This window comes from Carettochelys insculpta, chromosome 6 (genome assembly GCF_033958435.1).
Source record: "Carettochelys insculpta isolate YL-2023 chromosome 6, ASM3395843v1, whole genome shotgun sequence".
NCBI classification, from domain to species: Eukaryota; Metazoa; Chordata; order Testudines; family Carettochelyidae; genus Carettochelys; species Carettochelys insculpta.
The window spans coordinates 52,394,234-52,401,877 of record NC_134142.1 but is presented as its reverse complement, the minus strand read 5'-3'; positions in this window follow the sequence as shown (position 1 = coordinate 52,401,877).

Here is a 7,644-nt window from a genome sequence, read left to right as displayed (position 1 = left end):
TCGAATTAAGGACATGGTGCTTCCACACTAACCTTGATTTGAGATTTTAATTTAGAGATAGATGCTATATCCATCCCCTAATACTGATATTCTGGAATCAGTATTATGGCTCAATAAATCAAGTTAACAGTATTATCTGTAAAGACCGTCACATTTTAATATCTAGCTAAAGCCTTGAAATTCAAATTTATCTTGTAATCTAGCAGCAACCTTACAGTCAAAATATAAGGCAAAAGGATATAGACGAGGAGTATGCAGAAGCAACAGGTAAGCTGTGATCTCCGCACCCTAATAGCCTGTCAGATTTTGTAGGCAAAAGCAAGTTCTGAGGAGGGATCTGGAAGTGGATACTGAGGAAGCTTTGCAGTCATTTGCAGGAGCATCTCCCAGGTGTGACAGGAAACACATGAGAAAGCACAAATAAATATTCTTGGGTCCTCTTTCCCATTTCAGTGTTTGAGTAACTCCCATTAAGCCTAATGGCAAAGGAGTCAAGAGGAATTCCCAAAGAGAATTGTAGCCCTTGAAATCAGATCACTTACTGGAGTAATTTGGATTGAATTATTTCTCTTTCCATGGTTTTTTGCACTACAGGTTTATTTTAACTGAGTACCCATAATATCCGATTCTCTCACGTGAACTTAGCAAGTTAATAAAACTAAATATTAACAGAAGCAGGGAGACATGCTGTTATGCAGTTCATGAATCATTTGATTTTCTTTTATTCAAAAAGTTTCTGTATTTAGTCATGATGGTATTTAAAGAATCCCAGTCTGGGTCTGAAGTTCATACCCCTGAGAGGGAAGCAGAGTAATGCAACAAAGCAGAAGTCAGACTGCAATGAGGTGCATTTATAATGCATACACTAGCACGCACAGCACAGTGGGGGTCAAATTCTCATCTCAGTTATCTAAATCAATCATATTGGCTTTAATAGTGGCTGGATAGATCTCTACGAGCAGAATTCACCTTTCCTTATGCAATATTTGTTCGAAATCTAAGTGACTTTCTTTATAACTGAGCAAACAACAAGCAATCTTGGTAACACCTTAAAGATTAACAGTGTTACTATGGCATAAGCTTTCATGAGTTTCAACTTCCTTCATCAGTTGTAAGAAGAGAAGGAAAAATAAACAGATAGTGGGGATACAGGATTGGGAGTATTTCATCAGCGCTGTGATGAGAAGTGAGAATACTGTTCACACATCTGTTCTACTGACACCATCATAGTATCTAATCACATCAAGCCAAAGCATCAAAGGCTCATTCACCTTTACGTCTGCTAATTTGATATATGCCTTTGTGCGCCAGCAATGTTCCTCAGCCATATACACTGCACAAATCGGGTTGTCCAAGGGACACGTATCAGTCTGCAAGAATCGTAATATACAAAAACCAGGCGTAGAACATATTAACCTCCCAGAGGCTACATCTACACTACAAGCATCTGTTGTTTTTTATTGAAATGGACTAACATGGCTACCTGTGAAACTTAATAACTATAGAATAAAGACTGTATGAAACACCCATGGTTAGTGGATTTCACTGGCAATTTTTTACTGAACCCCACCATTTTTAATAATTTAATGTTAATTCAGAATTCAGATTTTACACTCCAATACTTTTCAGGCCAAGTCAATGAACTATCTGGGGTTGGCAGTTGAGCCCTGTACTTCTCAGTCTCACCAGGAGTAAGGGCGGTCGATGGGAGAGTTTCTCCCATTGACCTATGTCTGTGAGGATGGCCAGATAATTTGATTCCAGCTCCACAATTGTCGTAGCTAGAATTGCATATCTACATTTTACACCCCCTGGTATTTATGTAGAGTGGCTCCAAAGTATTTGTGGCAGAGCTGCGATGGCTCATGCGACAAGATTCCCTAAAAAAAACCAAAAACCAAAAAAAACCCCCAAAAGTAACTACTAGTCTTACTTGGACATTTCCACAACTGCATTATAGGGCGGAACTATAACTAGAATGGGGTATTTTTTGTATTACATCAGAGCAAGAATTGTCAGTGTTATCTGGTATTTTCCTAATTTGCAGACGTAGTGGGGGAGGGGAGGAATAACCCATTCAAGGACAGCTTTTACTCAAACTCCTAAAGCAAAATGATTTAGCAAATGTAAAGGCTACTTAATTCCCTGCTGCAGCCCAGACCCCAAGCACAGGTAACAGCCAGCAGTTGGCCACACACCAGCTGACATTAGCTGGAGTGTGTGTGCTGCAGTCATTCCTTCTCCTTGGCGCTTTGCCTGTTCCTGCCTTGCCCCTTCCACCAGGGCTTTGAGGAGGAGTCAGCAGAAGCTATCGCTTCCAAGGACTTGTGGGAGTGTTTCTGCTCCCTGTGTACTCCTGGAGTTGTGAAGGGGGCAGATTATGAGGAACATGTTGGTGATGTAAATAGTTTCTAGGATTAACTCCAGAAATGAATAACCCAGACTGTAATTCTTACACTTTCCCTCACAACAAGCAGCAACTTATTTTGCTAGTTGTCCCGCTGTGTGATGCAATAAGGTAAATGATTTGGCCATTTGCAGAGCTGGATAATCACTTTACACATGCAGGGATGGAGGGGACTGGCTGCTCTTCTGTCCCCTATCTATTACAATTTGTGACAGTGACAGGTGCAATAGCTGCAGGTGACCGCTCAGCTGCTTCAGTACATCTTGCTTGTTCTCTGGAAGGCCATCTCTGTGTATAGGAAAATAATGTACACTTCAGTCCTTAATGTTAGGCCCGGCATTATTTTGGCCACTACCGAGCACAGATGAATGATGCCACTCAAAATTACTATTACTGCCAGAAAGTGAGAACTTTATCAGGAGAGCCCATAAGTTCTAGTCTATACTGATCTGTGAATGATCATGCTTTAGAGACACAGACTGGATCCAAGAGGACAGATTATTTATTAATTAGTAGAATAAGCTAAGGAAATTCAAGAGCTCAGGTGCTCTTGGAAGAAAACTTGCTACTCAGCTGTTTTACTAACCCCTCAACTGATCTAGGCAAAAGCGTAACTGTAAATCTGAGCAGTGTTGTTCGTCTAAAATCCCAGTGACACCTGATAGTGCCAAAATGTTATAAATTTCAGTAGGAAGCCTGAAGGTGAAATACATTTGGGCTAAAGAGTTTAGCAATCTCAGTTTAGTTCCCATAGCTTACCCAATTATTTGAATCATCATGGAAAAGTTTCTTTCTGCCTGGGTAGAAGTGTTCATGAGTCAGAGAGCAACAAAAATTATATTGATAAAGTCTAAGTAAAATAATCTTAAAATATTTGAAAGTTGAAAATGATTTCATAATCTAAAACTGAAAAGATTGATTAAGAAATGACCTAATAATAAATCAAATCCCTGATTTAAGCAGAGTGGGGAGAGTATTCTATATAGAGATCAGAGACAAAAAATAGTATCTGAAGACATTTATTTATTCTTAAATATGTCTGCTGAGCAAGAGCTTGGAAAAAATCATGCAGTGGTACTACAGCAGTGATATTTTAAATATTATGTTAGACTGAAGAACCAGTAGGATGTTCAGCAAAATATTGCAGAACCAATTTTACTTCTGGATCATTACAGAAGCTATAAAACTGACTTTAAATGCATAATTCCAAAGTCAGGTCCAGGTCTCTTCAGTGAAAAGAGGTTTTTTTTCCATAAATTGCTTCTCCATGGTTCACACCTTATCTGATGTCATACAACTATTTAGGTACTCAGATGTCACTGATACTTGCAATATCCTGGTCTAAAACTATATGAACAATCACACACAGAACAAAATGCATTTTAGACTAGCTATTATAGCCATTAATACTGGACTACTTCAGTTTATTAGTTCATAGAGCCTCATTGTACTTTCTGTTTAGTGGATTGGAAAAGATATCAGACCTCTACCTAGCCACCTTAAATTTCCTCTTGTTCAAGCACAGCCTGACTGGTGGGCAGGGCCCAAGGTGGCACACTAACAGCAGGGCCTGGCCAGTGGTCAGTGGATGCTATTTTCAATTGGAGCTCAAGGTCCTAAAGGCATGGGGCATAGGGCAACTGCCTTGCTCACCTTTTCTTAAGGACAGATCTGCATGTAATGATATAACAAAGGTATTTAAACCTTTGAAAGGATGTAATATGCTGTAATATTTTGCTCTAGTCTAGAAACAGTGGAACTAGTTGTTTACTTTTAGTAGGAAGTAATGTCTCATAAGCTCACCAAGAAAAGTTCTAGCAAAATCATAAAATTAGTTGTTTATTACTTGCAGAAGGCTGTGGGAGAAGCTGTGTGAGTAATCCTTCCTGTTCAATCTCTGAGGACTAGGACATCAATATTTAAATATTGTCAATGCCTCCTCAGCACAAAGGAATGAAAAATGAAATCTTATGATAATGAGATTTAGAAAACAGCTGCACATGAAAATTTCAGTCTCTGAAATGAACTGGTTAATGAAACGAACTGTTAGAGGTTAGTACAGAAATGTCCATTAACAGTCATAGATGTTATTCCTCATTTCCCGTGCTTTTGTATTTTTCTACTCTTGAGCTACCTGAGAAATTGCTTTGTCTAATTACGAATACTTTTAAAATCCTATGGACTTTTGTTTTTCCATATGCTGCATATTATATGGAATGTGAGCAACAGCAATGGGACTTGCAGCTTTGTTTTAATGTGAGGAAATTAAAAATATTTAACAAAGCTAATTTCTTTTGCAGAAGAGAAGAAAAGCCCATACACTAATAATTTTACCATTTAGTTTCTTTTTATCAGCAAATGGCCTTTGTTGTATGTTCTTGGCATCTTTTTTGTCATGAATAACCCTACACTCATTTTTATCCTATTTAATTATCCACACTGGCTTGAAACATAATCAGCATTAAACCATCTGCATAACCTTGAAAGAGCACCATTTCAATAATACATTGATAAAAAAGAACAAGCAGTCTATTAATTTTAATAGGAGCCCTCCCTTCTGACAATAGCCTGGACGCAGTTTTAAAAGCAATATTCATTTACTGCTATGAAGTAGCATCCCTAGTGCACTCATTACAGCAATAGATTCTATTCATGGTCTGACACTGGCTAGCTAGACAACTACCATGGGCCGGTGAGGTGACCTTTGAAGTGCAGGTTTCCCTGTTCATATGAGGGAATGAATCTTGGGGAAAAAATGGTTAGCATCACAGGGAAACATATAGGGGAATAAATGAGATGCTTGCAGTCATTTATGATATGTAAAACAGTTGGTTTATGAAGACTGCTGCTAAAAAACCATTACTCATAATGCAGCTGCATTGATGTTTCAAGTCCATTTACTGTGAGTTTAGATCAGTGCCAGCCAACAAATTTAACTACTAAAGAAATCAGAACATTAGTATGCAGAGATAAAGCAAAGGATTTGAATGAAATACCTGGATTCAAGTTTGAATTCATAATTTCACCTTTCACCTTCCAGGGCACTGTAGAGTCTGTCTGTAGCTGATCATACATATTCAGGTAAATTTGTCCTGATGCAGCTTCACAGAAATAAACAAATCATACCACTGATTAAATTTGTCTATGGACAGGGTGACTATCTGTCCTGTTTTGGGTGGGACAGTCCAGTATTTTAGGTGCCAGGAAGGCATCCTGATTTATTTTGCTAAAAGGGCTAATTATCCCATATTCCACCTTTTCCCCTAGCATAGGCAGCTGCTGCACCCAGTTCTGGTTCCCTGTGGTAGGGGGAGCTGGGAGCTGGACCAGCACGACTGCTACCTGGCTTCCCCCAGCTGGGGGAGCCAGCAGCTGGACCCGTGCAGTAGTGTAGCTGCCTCCTGGCTTCTCCTGGCTGTGGGAACCAGGAGCCAGGCTGGAGCAGCTGCTGCCCAGCTTCCTCTGGTGGGGTGAGCTGGGAACTGGACTGGTGCAGCTGCCACCTGTCTTCCCCCAGCTGGGGGATCTGGGAGCTTCACTGGCAGGGCAGCAGTCCCAATCCCAGTGCCCCAAGTCATGGGGCAGACAAGACCACAGCTGTCCCCCACAGCCAGGATGCACCCTCCCCATTCCCCAGCAGGATGGTAGCCCTCACAGGGAAGCCCCTGCCTGACTCCAGTCTAAGTATGACTATCACATTTTGGCTGGGATGTTGTCATTCCCTGTGTCTCGTATTTGGCTGAGGGAGATATGGTCACGCCATGTAAGTATCATGTTTGTTGAGTGCTGGTACATATATTTGGGCTAAAATGTTACTGAGCTTAAATTCTTATCTTCAGAACAAAGACTGAGTGAGTGGATTTTGTAAGGAGAGTTTTTTCGCAACAATGAGGGAGATCAAAACCATTCCTCTTCCACACTCTGGAACCACCACTCAGAGTAACTTTATGCTGGATACAGCCTCTGTGCTCTTTAAAGCAGCTCTTGCCTATGATACATTGCTAGGCCATTTGCATACCAGGAGGGTCATATTACCACCTACCACAGTGCTGTGTAGAGAACTAAAATAAAGCATTGCTCATTAGACTCATCCCTGTGTTTGTTTCTTGTGGGTCAAAATCGATGTTCTTTATACCAATATTAAAGGTTACCCTTAAAACAGGACAGAAATTACACTGATCTGGACCCATGAGTGAACAGAACACAAGCATAGGGATGGATTTAAGTAGAAAGTTTTAACTTCATTAATGATAGGGAGGGGTCCAATACTCCAAGTCTTTCGACATACCAGGGATTTAATTAGGTTTCTTTTAACTCTGGCCACTGACTCCTTTAACCTTTATTCACATTTGACAGTGGCCACAAGGTGTACTTCCTTCTAATGGTAAATTCCTAGCCTTACTCTGAGCCTTTTAAACCTAGCTAAGTCTCCACAAAGCATCAAAGAAGGAGGAAACCTTCACAGATTTCTGCCAGGTTGTTCCAACAGGAAAAAAATATTTCCTTTGTGATCCCCCCAAACAGGCATCCAGTCTGCCTCAGAGCATCCTAGAAATGCAGCTCAATATATTTCAACATCTGGGACAGATGAACCACATCTACATGGATGTTTAGCAGAGCGCTGCTGCTGCTGGCAGAAGTATGCTAACAACAGTTCACAAAATTGCAAATGGAGGACAATTTGCAAACTCACGCAGCTAATTAGCATAGCCACGTGTAATTTTGCTGTCAGGGGGGGACTTTCTGGCTATACGGCGGCATAAGGGACTGGTGGCAGAGGGGGGCATAGCTAGCAGAGGCACGGCCACATGATCTCTGTACTGCCGGTACTGCCAACAGCAAAATCTCACAGGGCTACGCTAATTAGACAAGTGAATTTGCAACTAGTTCTCCATTTGCAATTTCATGAACTGACATTAGCATAGTGCTACCAGCAGCAGTGCTGTGCTAAACAGCCTTGTAGACATGGCCAGCACGAGCAAAATGGCAAATAGGGATGAAGATGCCCATTGGACATCTGGAAAGGCTTTAAGTTAAGAAAGGGGGACAAAAGAGCTAACCAGCTCTCCCATCATTACCTGCTTGGTCAAGGGGAGGCAGAAAAAAGATCTCTTCTTTCCTCACTGGCTCTTTGGCCTGGTTTGAGACAGCAGGAGGAGCAAGCTGCAGCATTTTGAAACACAAACTCTTATCTCTCCCGCACTGCCTGTTGGTCTGAGCAAATTTCACCACCCTCT